The sequence below is a fragment of the Cyprinus carpio genome, chromosome A5 (assembly GCF_018340385.1).
Source record: "Cyprinus carpio isolate SPL01 chromosome A5, ASM1834038v1, whole genome shotgun sequence".
NCBI classification, from domain to species: domain Eukaryota; kingdom Metazoa; phylum Chordata; class Actinopteri; order Cypriniformes; family Cyprinidae; genus Cyprinus; species Cyprinus carpio.
The window spans coordinates 12331531-12347909 of NC_056576.1; the positions used below are offsets into that span (position 1 = coordinate 12331531).

Below are 16379 nucleotides of genomic sequence, written 5' to 3' on the forward strand. Positions count from 1 at the left end.
AGTTAATGAAAATGATTTTGTGCTTCTTTGAGATGGCACAATAATGCGTTGTACACTTGCAGAACGCAAGCTTCTAGAGGGCACATAACTCTGAAGTAATGAATTTAGGTAAAGGGGTGCAGAGCCAGTGGTGGTTTTGTGGTCAAACATTAATGCCTACAAGCAAGCAGCTACTGGTAGCCAGTGCAAATTGATGAACAGAGGTGTGACGTGCATTCTTTTCGGCTCATTAAAGATTAAAGTTGCAGCGGCATTTTTGATTAATTGTAGAGAGAGAAGTGGCTGGAAGACCTGCCAAGAGAGCATTGCAATAGTCGAGCCTCGATAGAGAAGAGCTTGAACAAGGAGTTGTGTTGCATGTTCTGAAAAAAAAAACCTCATTATCCTAATAATGTATCATCAAAAAATCAGCACCACCGCGCAGTTTTAGCAATATGGTCTGAGAGATTCAGCTTATCATTAATCACAACTCCAAGATTTCTAGCTGTTTTTGAAGGAGTTATGGTTGATGAGCCTAACTGGATGGTGAAATTTTGATAAAGTGATGGGTTTGTTGAAACCAAAAGCAGTTCTGTCTTAGCCAGGTTGAGTTGAAGGTGATGGTCCATCATCCAACAAGAAATATCTGTTAGCCATGCTGAGATGCGAGCAGCTATCGTCGGATCATCCGGATGGAATGAGAGGTAGAGTTGAGTGTCATCAGCATAGCAGTGATATGAAAAGCCATGTTTCTGAATGACAGAACCTAATGATGCCATGTAGACAGAGAAAAGAAGTGGTCCAAGAACAGAGCCCTGAGGCACCCCAGTAGCTAGATGTTGCGGCTTGGACACCTCACCTCTCCAAGATACCTTGAAGGACCTATCTAAGAGGTAAGACTCAAACCACTGACTTGCGGTTCCTGAGATGCCATTTTCCAATAGGGTTGACAGGAGAATCTGGTGGTTCACCGTATCAAAAGCAGCGAACAGATCCAGTAAGATAAGTATAAAAGATTTGGAAGCCGGTATTAGGGCTTGCCAGTCTTAGGGCTTCAACAACTGAGAGCAAGGCAGTCTCGGTCAAATATCCACTTCTGAAGCCAGATTGGTTGCTGTCCAGAAGATTGTTCTGTGTGAGAAAGGCAGAGACTTGTTTGAACAGAACTCGTTCAAGTGTTTTTGCAATCAAACTTGAGTCCATTAATATAGAATTAATGGACCATGTTAAGAGAGGTACATTCATTGCTACTCATTCTGATATTAATAAATTCATAAAGCTTCATAAATTATAACTGCAGGACATGTTTAATACCTTCGTAGTGCAATATTGTGTTCATTGTAGGTACATTCAACATTCCTCTCAATTCACCTCCATAACACAGCCATGCTGCAAATACAGTGGAATCACTTGATTTAAGAATTTTAGACCTGCATTACAAAAAAAAATCATAACAAATCTGTATATTCATAGTATTATATATTATGCACATATCTTAAGAAATCCCCACACGTGGCTCTCTTAAATAATTGATTCTGATTGGTCAGTCGCACCATCCAGGTAACAAAACAAAAAAAATTACAATATATCCAATTTAGCTTTAATAATTTGGTAAGCACAGAAAAAAATGTTCAATATATCCACCTTATTTTGCAATGTGGAAGTAAGCTATTTCCTGTGAGTGTGTAAGACATAGAAAAAGATCACATGTTGTACAACACAGCTGACTTCAGGAGTATTAACTATCTACAGTCACACATTAATATTTTTATGTTTATATAATTTAAATTTACTTTAAGACAGCATTACCACCTAATATAAAAGCAACAATTAACTACAGCTTAGTTCTAGAATAATCCTTACAGGAAATAGTTTGAAAGCATTTCCTGTGATCTTTGACAATTAACCCTGAGAATGTTTTTTTTTCCTGAGAAAGTTATTTAACTGTAACTTGAACTTGTCCAAGGAAAAAGGACCCTATTTTTCCTGAAACAAAATCTGCCAATGACTTTATTATCAGCCTTGCTCTGCTATAGTATTATCTGTCACTGCACAGATCATACTGCACACCTTGCAAGATTTTTCAGCCAAAGTCTTTATGCATTGGCCAAGTAGGTCTTGGCTTAGTGGGTCTTACTTAGATCATACTACTTTCATCATCATCAAAAAAAAACAACAACACAAAAAAGCATCATACAACATTAATAAATTACAACATTAAAGAAGCTTCTTACAAAAAAAATCCTCTAAAAAAAAACAAACCTAACTACACTACAACCAGGTGTAATAGGAAGAAGTAATTTTGGTACTGTGCATGGGCTTTTACAGTGCAAACTACATCGCTGATAGCTAAAATAAACCAGAACCTTTAGGCTGGCTTGCCAGTTTGCTCAGATTTATTCAGTCAATATACCAGCACTTACTCCAGAGTCATTCAAATAATAAAGTCATGTTTTATGTATGAATTGATCTCTTTCTGTTGTATTAGTGCTACATCAAAGCATTGATATAAAGCATTAAGGATCATCAGAACCTGAGCTGACCCTGATCCAGAGTTCTTACATCAAGGTTGATTCCTGCTAAGTATAAGCTGACATATATTAACACATGCTTTGATGCTGAATGTGACATAACATTCAATCTTTTGTAGGTTCCAGGGAGCTGATGTGAAAACAGTTTTGATTTTCTCCTGTGATTACTGGGGGTGAAGTGTAAGAACAGGGAACTGGCATCAGATCAGGTTAAAAGAGCAGCTGAGTCCCGAAGCGCAATAGACCCCCTATGTTAAAGCCTAGGTAAGTTGCTGGGTACTGTTTTCAGGGGGAGTTCATGTGTGCGGTTAAAAGAACATCAGGCTGACAAGGACCCCCCCAACATGCCTTGCTGCCCATCAATGAATGTCTACTCGGATCACACAGGGCTGTAAGCAGAGCGCTGCTGAACGGCAGACTGACAGCTGCTTTATCATGTGAATACAAGTCCAGAACCAGCTGTTGCTTGTTGCAGCATGTTATATATTATGTGATCATGTCTTTTGGCCTATAATCTTACTGCATGACAAACATCATCATTTACTTTTGATATGAATAGAATGCATTGGCATTTTATTCATGACCATCACCCTTTCCATCATCATCATATCATAAAATTTTTGCTGAATTGTTTTTTTTTCTCTGACTTCCCCCTAACTTTTGAATGGTAGACTGTCACATTTTTAATAAAAATATGAAGCACAATATGAAAAACAATAATTCATGATTCAGCTTTTGTCTTTTTAAATGGTTTGGGGCATTCAGGGTCATCCTCAACTGGATAAAAATATATATATATATATATATATATATATATATATATATATATATATATATATATATATATATATAATATATATATATATATATATTAAAAGTTTTCTTTTAAGGGATTGAATTAGGGTTGTTATAATTGCATTATAACTTAATTTAAGTGATGAAATTGTAATCTAATTTTCTAATTTATTAATTTAATAGTTTAATATAGTTTAATTTAATATATTCTTAATTTTAAATAATTAGGTAAATGTTTCTGTGTGTGTGTTTCATTTCATTTGTAATCTTCACCTACACACCTCTGTATACTGTGTATTGTGTTGTGTATTGAGTATTGTATATTGTGTTGTATTATAATTATTTAAATACCATGTGTATATATTGTACATTGTATTTAATGTTATATCATAACTAATTCCTTAAAGCTAACTTGAGTAAAGCTCAGTTCTGATGTTAATCATAAACATGCTAATGCAGTGCCTTTCATGGCTTCAGTGCACTACAGATTTACAACCAGAAATACTCATAATGTACATAAAAAAATCTATATTTCATTGATTACTTAAAAGAGAATGGTTACTGATAATTGTCCCAATAAACAAATAAACTTTTATATCATTACTTGTCATCTTAGAAAAAAAAAGGAAAGAAAAAAAGCATTATCATCTGAAGTACTATCCTTCCACTGCATTAACTGAGCAAGTGATTGTGAGATGCTAAGCCCTCTGTGAGATACTAACCCACCACTACCACAAGGTTCTTGTCATCTTAGAAAAAAAAAGGAAAGAAAAAAAGCATTATCATCTGAAGTACTATCCTTCCACTGCTTTAAGCCCTCTGTGAGAGAGTAATCCATTCTTAGCACACTTACACACACAGAAGCTGCTGATAACTTTATATATTCAAAAGAGCACAACTCTTTCATCTGTATTTTGTGCATCACCGTATGGGGGATATAATGTGACTCAGTATTTTTCTGACATAATGTGACTGACTCCATAATGTGACATAACAGCATATACTTCAAAGTGAATGTGTTAGAACTATTAATGACTGATCTGCATTTATTTGTGCTGTTTGGATATACAGTAGTACCATATCATCTTAAAGAACTCTTTAGCTGAAATTGTTCTTTTTTTTACAGAACAAGTAAGTGTGACCAGCTCTGTTCTGTTGAGGATACTTCTATCCTCTTCTACACATATAACTGACAGAGAAATGTATCTTATTATAAATATATCACAAACCCTTACATTCATTTCTCAACTTTATGCATAAACATGCCCAGCCACAAAATCACTTCACTTTTTCCTTGTAATATTAGGAAGGGCTCACATACTGTGACTTTCCTTTCACAATGGCTACTTTTGACCTTCATAAACATATTTGCTTTAACTTAAACAAATGGAAGAGACACACTGTAACTCTAAACTCAATAGTGTCTACCCAGACATTACCCAGACAGATGACATCACACATTACAACCTCATCATCTGCAGAGAGAAACTGACACTCAATTACACCTAAACACACTGGAGTAAATAAAAGTACCTAATTGACACATTTTGCTTTCAGTTAATGTAACATTTTTATGAAAATTAATATTAACAATTGTCAGGCTCATCTGTTAAAATTCTTGGGATCTGGAGTAGGACAGTGTGATAGATCTTCATCACTAACAGCCTAACTTGAAAAAGCCATTTCCTGATAAACTTATTTTGTTTTGGAAAGGTGGATGTATACTCAGCGGTATAGTAGACATAACTATGGTTTATTATTTTGTATTTCATAATTGTTGCCGTAAGTGATGTGCCATTTCTCTTTTACAGCTTCAGGTTGCCAGCTGTCAGTTTCTGTGATATCCGCTTAGTTCACTCACTTGGAAAATACATTTGTTGTCTGTACACAAAGCCAAATAATTGTAGCACTGTCATTTATAATTCTACACCATGCTGATGTAATTGATTGCCATCTTTCCGAAGAAATCAGTAAAGCTGGAATACTGTAAAAAGCCATTTTAACCTTCAAAGTATTGTCCTTGTTAAAACAGGGTCCATGTCAGAGCTTTGGTGCAGTGCACATGCCCAGAACAAAAAATGGGAACCCAGAATCAAATCTGACCTGGGTTGCATCCTGATGGATCCCTTGTCCCCTTTCTCACCCTTTCTCATAAAATAAAGGCACTAAATAAATAATGGAGTCCATTTTGCCTATATAACGTCATGATTTGTCATTTTTATCAGAAGGGTTTTATTATAAAATTACGTAAGAGATATGTATGATAGGGGAAGTCGTGGCCTAGTGGTTAGAGAGTTTTATTCCTAACCCTAAGGTTGTGGATTCGAGTCTCGGGCCGGCAATAACACGACTGAGGTGCCCTTGAGCAAGGCACCGAACCCCCAACTGCTCCCCGGGCGCTGCAGCATAAATGGCTGCCCACTGCTCCGGGTGTGTGTTCACGGCGTGTGTGTGTTCACTGCTGTGTGTGTGCACTTTGGGTGGGGTAAATGCAGAGCACGAATTCTGAGTATGGGTCATCATACTTGGCTGTATGTCACATCACTTTCACTTTCTTCTCTGCCAGTTGCATTTGTCAATGCAGACAATGCAATAATGTTTTAAAATGGAGAGACTGTGTAGGCCCCTGGAGAAGGATATACACACTAAAAATGTAGCAGAAAATGTAGCCGGTGCGAATCATGTGATCTGTGGGCTGTCAAGTGAGGTGTGGTGTCTCCCAGAGTCATTTCAACTGAATGGTGTCCCCATTCAGCCTTGAATGTTAAAGGGGCTCTTAATGAAGCTTCACTGAACAAACCTGAAATAACTGTAATGATACTGCATCAAAGCATCTATGTGATAAAATGCTATTACTAAAACATCTTTTGCAGTTTGGGAAACTTAAAGGAATGTTTCACTCAAACAGTTAAAATACAAGTCCTTTATTCATAATATTGCTTTCTCCAGTGAGAACGTTGTTTTGTCTGAATCAGGAGAGAAATATGTGCAGATCAAGCGCTGTTTACAAGCAAAACCAGTCCAAAACAGGTCTAAACAAATATGTTGGTGGATTTTGATGTGAGAGGAGAACAGGAGACAGACTTTTTCACTGGAAGAAGTGTTATTATGGATTATAGATATTATGGATTATGGATATTTTGGCCAGAAGCGGTGGGCTAAAGTTAAAAAAGCTTTAATTATGTATTGGTTTATTACAAAAACGCAGCCTTTAACTTCGCAAGACTTTAATGGACTGGAGTCGTGTGGATTACTTGTGGATTATTGTGATGTTTTTATAAGCTGTTTGGACTCTCATTCTGATGGCACCCATTCAGTGCACAAGATCTGTTGGTTAGGAAGTGATGTAATGCTAAATTTCTCCAAATCTGTTCCAAAGAAGAAACAAACCCATCTACATCTTGGATGGCCCGAGGGTGAGTAAACTGTCAGCAAATTTGCATTTTTATGTGGATGGTTACTTTAATGGAGCTCTGAGCATCACAATCTGTTGTGTAGAGATGTTAATTTAATAATGATTTATTCATTTTTCATGGATTAAAACTTTTTTGCCTGTCAATTTTCCTCTTCCAGTTCATAAGTCATAGGCCCTGGGCTGAACACTAGATTTGCATGGTGGTGGATTTGTCTGGCCTCCTGTCCACCTAAATCGACCGTATCTCCTCTCGCCAGCTCAATCTACATGACAGCTTTCCCCTTTAGGTCTGCCCTCACCTATCCGATCATCATCACTGAGTCATCCAACCTTTTTGATATACAATATTAGCCTGTGGGAACATAGCAGCATGATATTCCTTGCTTTTTTCTGGAATCTTTCAGTGTTTTGTCATGGGAAGTAAGCTCTGTTTTTATCTTTTATTTTAAATCTTTCTACATAGTTGGGTACTAAATATTTTTTATGCTGATTTTACATCTAGATTTTGTGATTACTGCTACTTATATGTTTCAGCAGTTTGTACTATTTTGAGGCACACTAAGACATACTGTGTTACATCTGCTCTCCTATCGGTGTCTTAAAGTCACCACCTAGCGGACATTGCCATGTATTGCGAATTCTTTTTTCCATCTTCTTCTTCTTTTTTGTCCTTTGTGCTTAACAACTTCAATTTAAATCTTCTAAAATACATCATGGATATTGTGTACTGCATGAAATACCTCTTTTACAGAATAAAATAATGCCATCTGTCACATTTATCCAAGTAAAGTCTAAAGGCGCGTCCCAAATCGCGTATTTATGCACTATTCTATGACGTTTTTTCTAGTATACAAAGTGCAAGTAGTGCGTTCACACTGAAAATTACAAAAAGGGAAAGTGCACTTTAAATACCCGGAAGATGCACTTAAATACCCGGGGGAAAAACACAGTATGGAATGTTGGACACTTCATGAACTCAACTGTTGCAGCTTTAATTAAGTAGCGAAGAGGGAGGGGCTATCATACTCCGATTATGAATGACAAAATAACCTTATATATTCCATACACTACATGGTTAAGAACATAGTGGATAAGTATATACAGTCATTTGAGACGCAGATTAACTTTGCTAAATTCAAAATCATACTATTGCAAAAATAGAATTATTGTAACATGAGGACTGTGATTTTTATTTTAACAACAACAAAACACTAGTAAAATGCAATGTTATTCATTTGAGACTAAAATGCATGTTCTAGATTAGACAAACTGTTCAGTACAGGGCTAATCAAAATTACGTACTAGCTATTATATTTAGATACTACTATGTGGCAGTAATGATTTGCACTTTTCATCTCTTACTGTGAACAGCTGTGCACATGAACTGATATGCTTTTTTTTCTTCTCTTCTCATTATAAGATTTACAATGTCTTAATTAGAATATCGACTCTATATGTTCTTCCTTATGGAGGAGATACCATCTGGTTTGTAAAGTATGTCTGTCTAAGCATGTGTGCATTCTGATTTTCTTTATTTACCAGCTAATTCAACAAATCCCTACCTAAGTAATCATTTCAACTTCTCTCTCTGCTGTCAAAATCTATTCGGTAACACTTTAGACTAAGGTTTCATAAGTTAACATGAATTTCACCATCTGCTAAGTGTAAATGTAGATTCCACTCACCACTATCTGACATATCCATTTAAGAATTAACACTATGATTCTTGGTAGCATATACATCTTATAGAAGCTGGGGAAAGGTATCTATTTACTGCTGTTAAAATGGTTTCCATCACAGACAATGTTATGCAATGAAGCAAAGTTGAAAAAAAATAAATAAATAAGTAGGGGTTCCCTCAAAAAGCACACAATCTGCATAAGTGCTGTCATGCACAAGAGCCTTGAATTAATTAATTACTGATTTAATGACTCACATGTTTGAATGATGACCAATAGCAGGCCTGTTGGTATGGAGTGGCTGTGCCTGCAGGCAAGGCTGTAATCAAGGCAAGGCCCAGAAATACATAATCAGATACTGTTTGCTCATTTCTGATTCAGTTCCCTCTCCTACTAAATAGCCCTTTGCACTATGGAGAGTCATCCAGGATGACCTTTTCTACCAAAACTCTAGCATGACTGGGACTCACTTACCTTGAACACTTGACTACAATATAAAATATTCTTATATGCTATATATGCTGTTAAATGTGATTAATTTGACCTATGTTTTTAAATTTCATGCCTGAATGTCTTTCTTGAGCAATTATTGTTTCTTTAAAGAAACAACCTGCTACCTGCATCTTTCGTTGAGTTATATGTTTCTATATAGCTTAAAACCATCATTTAAAGCAACTGTATGTATGTTTCACCTTGAAATGTCCCTTTTCAAGAATCATGATTTCAGAATCATTCAGATGTTACACTGATTTTCGATAAGGCAAACTGGCTTCTGTTTATTTCCCACGCTCCCCTTCAAATGCCTGATGGATGGAGGGAGCTGGTACGAAATTCCGCGAAAATGTTGGATTTCACTCACTTAACTGTAGGGGCTCCAAAATCACAGAACTACACATAACTATATTTGGTTGTATTTGAATTATCTGTCTTTTAGAGAACACAGGGCAATGAATTTAGTTAATGCAAGCACATTTGGTGTCAATTTCCACCTCAATAGCCATTGTTTTATATTACAGTCTGTATACATTTCAAAAGTCCAGAGCTCTCAATTAAGCACCAAATTAGCATGAAGCCCTTTTGAATTAAGTTCCCATAAAAAGTGATGTTTGTACACCATCATCTCTATTTATTATATTATATTTATTTTTTTACTCTGCACCATATATTGGTTTTCTTGATAAAATGTAATTGTATGAAAGTCTTACTTCAACAATGAGGTGGCATTTCCCCCAGAGATGATGAAAAGATCACAGTTTTCTCAGACTTTACTCAGTTAACATTGGGGCCCTACACTGTTGCTTAGCAACACATGTAGCTGCTGAAGGTTTGGACCCTAAGCTCATTCCATTTTTTTTTTTTCTCTGACCCATTATGAATTAAATTTAATTCAAAAGTGGGAACAGAGTGTCTTTATCCACAAAAGAGAAAAAGAAAAAATCTGATTTTCTTCATTTCATATGAAGGAACACTGTGGGAGCATGATGCACTTTCAATGTAGATTTAAACTGCCATCTCTCCTTTTATTTTTTCCAGCTGTATCTTCTGTGCAGCAGAGAGCAATGTCAATAGCATGCTGCTCTTGTCAATGTCACAAGCATGTCAGCAGGATTTTGCAACCTATCATCCTTTTTTCGAACTGAGGCAGCACTGGAAAAGTTTGGATGCTACATGTACCATTCAGCATTTCATCTGTTAACAGTTTACATTAAATAATCTATAATTGGGTTTAAATGTGATAACGTTGTGATAACGTCTGTCATTTTCCAAATTTCTTCCTCCTGTACATTCTCCAAAATAGTGTTCTATGAAGAAATGTCCTAAAATCTTGAGTCTCTGATTTGCTAAAAATGTGCTGGCTAGGCAAGTGAAGATGTGACTGGATGGTTAGAGATATTTTGGATTTCTGAAGACATATTTCAGTGATATTTGTCAGTTATTAAGGACATTTTTGTGTGTGTCAAAAAACGTCAAAAAAAAAAAAACAAAAACGCAGCAGATGCACCTGCTAATCACGTGACCTGTCAGGCAAAGGCTGTTCAAGCTTTTCCACAATGACAGCAGCAGGAGATCAAAATTCATTTAGCCCCCGATGACACGTTATATACACGTTATAATTACATGATTAAGTGGTAAATAAGCATTTTTCTCTATTGACAGCCATTCAAAGTTATATGTGTATTCAGACTATTTTTGGCATATAAACAGGGGTAAACTGGGATTTGTTATGGGAGGGATCTATGGTATTGAGCTTATATATATATATATGTGTGTGTGTGTGTGTGTGTTGTGTGTGTGTGTGTGTGTGTGTGTTTGTGTGTGTATTTATGAAGCAATATTCTCATCAGTTTTCTATCAGCTGTGACATAATCTGCGTGCGTTTTACTTTTTATCCAAGGTTTTTTTTTTTTTTACCTTTATAGGGGGCATTTTCCCACTAATCGCATTAATACGTTCATTTCAGATTCTTACATTTGATCTATAAATTAAATTATAATAATGTGATTATATGTTATCAAATTAAATCATTTACACTGAAAAAAATACAACTGCATTAAATTATATTATGAGATTATTTTTAAATATTTTTGAATATGCAAACAAGAAATTATGGTGGAAATTAAAACGCCAGTAAGTGCCAGTAGTGAGCGTTTAATGAGTGAGTCATTGAGTAGTTCATTCAAATGGCAGATTCATCAGATCAGATGTTTATGCATGGGCTAATGAAACTTTGACTCAACCGTTTCGTTCAAAACATGGAATCAATCAGCAATGAATCGGGTGGTTGCTGTGAGATGCACTGTGTTTCCGGCTAAAAAGTGATCTAATATTATTGTATTTGCTTATTGATCTGTTTTATAGAACTATTAAACAGTCATAATGGTGAAAACGTTGTGTGATGTTGCCTAACTAACTGTATTTTAAATATAAAAACTTTCCATTTTGAATTTTTACCTCAGGATGCTGAATTTCTTAAAGGGGGTCATATGATGCGATTTCAAATTTTCCTTTCTCTTTGGAGTGTTACAAGCTCTTGGTGAATAAAGAAGATCTGTAAAGTTGCAAAGTCTCAAATCAAAATAGATATTCTTTATAAAAGTTAACACTCGTCCACACCCCCATGAAATGGCTCGTTCTAACACACCCCCAAATCTCTACATCAGTATGTGGGAAGATTTGCATAACGCCACCCAGATGTTCACGCAAAGAAAGGAGGCGTACCTTTTGTTCTTGTTGCAGTATTGTTGTTGCCGCCGCCGCCATGTCGTATAGACCCTGTGTGTTTCACTGTGAAAAGGAAAAACTACTTTTTTTGGCCTTCCAAAAGATGACGATATCCACTTCGTCATGCCTGGGAGCTGATCCGTGCTGGCCGCTGAGGAAATACATCAACTTTGCACTGTGGATCCCCGAATGGGCTTTCACCATGGAGGAAGCGGCGTCCAGCCCGGGGTCGTCACATGTGGTTGCCGCACGCACAAAATACGCTCCTTCGTAGAATCCGCCTGCCGCACCGTTCTCAAGCCGCCCGCCTCTGCTCACTCAAGCCGGCTGTGGCTCACTCTAGTCCTCCTGCCTCTGCTCACTCTGTGACGCTGTTTTCGTTGAGAAAGCGAAACTACTATGGTTTTTGCTTTCTAAATGAAAACAGGACTAGAAATCATGTTTATATCATATTTATAATGGGTTTTATGTTTATGTCTCTTCCCTCCGGCCGGACAAGGCATCACAATATGTCCCAAAGCTTGCCTACTATTCTTCTACATACTCAAAAGTACAAACCCGATTCCAAAAAACTTGGGACACTGTACAAATTGTGAATAAAAACAGAATGCAATGATGTAGAAGTTTCAAATTTTATTATTTTATTCAGAATACAACTTAGATGACATATCAAATGTTTAAACTGAGAAAATTTATCATTTCAAGGGAAAAATAAGTTGATTTTAAATTTCATGGCATCAACACATCTCAAAAAAGTTGGGACAAGGCCATGTTTACCACTGTGTGGCATCCCCTTTTTTTATAACAGTCTACAAACGTCTGGGGACTGAGGAGACAAGTTGCTCAAGTTTAGGAATAGGAATGTTGTCCCATTTTTGCCTAATACAGGATTCTGGTTGCTCAACTGTATTCTTTGTCGCATCTTCCTCTTTATGATGCGCCAAATGTTTTCTATGGGTGAAAGATCTGGACTGCAGGCTGGCCATTTCAGTACGCGGATCCTTCTTCTACGCAGCCATGATGTTGTAATTGATGCCATTGTCATGTTGGAAAATGCAAGGTCTTCCCTGAAAGAGACAATGTCTGGATGGGAGCATAATTTTTGTTCTAGAACTTGGATATACCTTTCAGCATTGATGGTGCCTTTCTAGATATGTAAGCTGCCCATGCCGCATCGGCGAATGGCACGGTGGATTGTGTTCACCGACAATGTTTTCTGGAAGTATTCCTGAGCCCATGTTGTGATTTCCATTACAGTAGCATTCCTGATTGTGATGCAGTGACGTCTAAGGGCCCGAAGATCACGGGGATCCAGTATGGTTTTCCAGCCTTGACCCTTACACACAGAGATTGTTCCAGATTATCTGAATCTTTGGATGAGATTATGCACTGTAGATGATGATAACTTCAAACTCTTTGCAGTTTTTCTCTAAGAAACTCCTTTCTGATATTGCTCCACTATTTTTCACCGCAGCATTGGGGGAATTGGTGATCCTCTGCCCATCTTGACTTCTGAGAGACACTGCCACTCTGAGAGGCTCTTTTTATACCCAATCATGTTGCCAATTGACCTAATAAGTTGCAAATTGGATCTCCAGCTGTTCCTTTTATGTGCATTTAACTTTTCCAGCCTCTTATTGCTACCTGTCCCATCTTTTTTGGAATGTGTAGCTCTCATGAAATCCAAAATGAGCCAATATTTGGCATGACATTTCAAAATGTCTCACTTTCAACATTTGATATGTTATCTGTATTCTATTGTGAATAAAATATAAGTTTATGTGATTTGTAAATTATTCTATTCCTTTTTTACTCTCAATTTGTACAGTGTCCAAACTTTTTTGGAATCGGGTTTGTATGTACTCTTTCTTCACAAAAAGAGTACATACTTTTAGGGCATAGTATAAGTAGGCGAATTGGGATGCAGCAAGACTTTAGCTGTTGAGGCAATTGTTGTGTCCGGGTGTGCCCGCCCACTTCATGTAAACGAATGGGATTTGAGTCAAAATAAAAAAAATAAATAACACTTCCAATACAATTTTCCAAAAGATGGTTTTGGGTCATTTAAGGTATTTGTTATCACGCAGACTCTGGCTCTAAATGACGTCATTTACTCAAGATGGCAGCGGCCATACTGAGATGCTTTGGCTTCACTTTTCTATAATAGAAGGAATAGGAAATGTGTCGTCCATCTTTTTTTACATTCTACTGGAGAATCCGGTGTAGTCACGGTGTTAGTGTTGTGCATTTTGATTTCTCCTGGAGAGGCTGTGTGAGCCTCGCCTCAGCAGCTCAACCTTATACTGTCAATAGATGTATTATATACAGTTGCTATATCCACTATTCGCCACTTACTCTAAATGTAATAAAATCTGAATAATACTTGCGTTTTGGTGTTTACATTGTTATTTTTGGTTACTGATGTTTTAATCATGTTACTTGTCCAGCGTTAATGAAGCGTAATGTCAAGCTCTGGAGTCTGTGCCGGGGCTCAGCCCCGGGCAACCAGTCCCAATCTAATATGTGCTGTTATTGTGTTGATAGCTACTATGGTACTTTCTGTGCTTTTATGTGCTGTTATTGTGTTGATAGCTTCTCTTTGTTGAGTCGTTCTCAAATGATAGGATGCATCTGCAGGTTTGGTTTGAATTGATTATGGTACATAACTTTAATACAACTCTCTTCTTGTTCTCATTGTCGATTCAGTCAGTAGCAACGTGGGTGAGTGAGTAGTTCGAATCTTTCAGACTGAATCTCAAATTGATTCAGCCAGGTTCATTTACCCCTAAGGAAGGTTAATTGAAAATAATCGATTTGCAAGAGTAAAACAAACAAATCCCCCTAAAAAAAAAGCAAGAAAAAATAAATAAATCGTGCGCACAATTTAAAAATTTGTTCTCTCGAGTTATTTAGCAGTCGAGGTGGTGCACTTTTCCTGCATGCCATGTGAAAATCGAGGGAACGAAATAGTAGCCTATATGGTGCACTTTTCCTGCATGCCATGTGAGGGCTCCGTATATTCATTCGTAAATCGGGCGTAAATGGTTCTAAACGGCAGATAAAAAACCTAGACATAAATATTATCAGGAAAAGTCGGTATACGTTAAAGTATACGTTAATCTCCCTTATCAGACAAATTATTATTTATTTTTTTGGGCGCACAGAAGTTGTTTTTTGGAGTTTGTTCGACATACACTGCTACAGGCATATCAGCACAGTTACCGCTGAGTCTCGTATTCCTAGAACAGAACAGCGAATTGTTCAATTGTCTCGTTCATCAGCTCCAACCAAAGAAATGCTCTTTCAAAAACGGTACCCAAATTCTATTTGCTAATGCTCTAGTCTGCCAACAAAACAGTCGAGCTTTAACCGGGAGAGATTTCAGTGAACGAACATAAGAATGATTCGTCTAATTTTTGTTTAAAACACCAATTTACAAACCAATACTACTACACCCGAGCAGCTGCCATTGAGATGAACAGAAATTCTAACGGTTAATTCACTCCAGGTAGAACTACTTGATACACGGAGAGTTTGCCATCTCCACCGTTGCAGGAATAGCTCTGGCGGGTCACGTGATCTCACAGTAGCTCCTGCTGCCAGAGACATTGAACTGCGTTGTCTTCATCCAGTCGAGTCAGTCAAGCGTCAGTGGAGTGGAGCGCGAGAGAGCTCAATACCACAATCATGACCACCAACAACAGCAGGTGCGACAAAAATTCTGCTTTCATCTTTCGAAACACTTCTAAACAGCATCACACGTTTGCCTTTTACTTTTTCTCATATTTAACTATTCATTTTCTATGTGTGTGTAGGCTATATAATTTATTGTTTCTTTTCTAGAAGCCGAGACCCGCCAGAGACTGCTGCGAAACGTGAAGAAGGAGGTAAATGATAGTAAAAGCAATTAAAGCCAAGTGAACATAAGGCTGAAACGCCCTTTATAATGTGACTCAGACATGCCGACAAAATGTGTGGTGTAAGTTAACCAAACACCGGAGCTAACATTTTACCAGAAAGAAAGCTGTCAAAGCAAAATAAACCTTTTTATTCTGTTAATTAATTGTGTAGTTACTGTATTGTGGTAAAATCATATGTAGCCTAACTGTGCGATCTCAGTCCTACAGTAGCCTATTTATGAATTATTTATTGGTTTTTACATATTATTTATTCTTGAATATGCTACAGCTGTTTATCGGTTTTCCCCCATCAAGCACCTGTCAGACTTAATATAATAGTCAGTACGACATTTTAGAGACTATTTTATTCAAATGTGATGTTGTTACAGTCATAGATTTGCGGGTAACATTAACGAACCCATAAGCACTCTATAAGAACGTTCTGTGTGTTACAACTGCAATGTGATTTCTAAAATATGTGTGCTTGTTCATAGATTTTCTTGTTTTGGACATGTTAAATACAGTTTAAGGTTCACTGCCAGAGTTGCCAAATCCGTGTATTTTACGCGACGTTGGGCTGTTTTTTTTGTTAAGTCGCGTTTAAAAAAAATGTCACGGGTTTTGGGCTTATTTTAAAAAGTATGGTTGCTTACATTGGCTGGTTTTCCCCAATATATTGTTGATACTGTCTGTTCGCAGCTAATAGCCAAGCCCCCTCCTCCCCCTCTAAAGTAAAATTGACATGTGACGTTGTAATCCAAGCGATGATGGTTAATAGATGTAAATAGACAAACAACACCACCAACAGAGAAGGAGAGGAAACATGGGAGAAGGTGAACGGTGCAGGGGAGGAAAGGAA

General features: G+C 37.0%; 1 pseudogene; it reads left to right on the forward strand.

The window, feature by feature from the left end:
• The first annotated feature begins 15308 nt into the window (after window positions 1-15308).
• LOC109090364 overlaps window positions 15309-16379 on the forward strand; it is a 35614-nt pseudogene continuing 34543 nt past the window's right edge.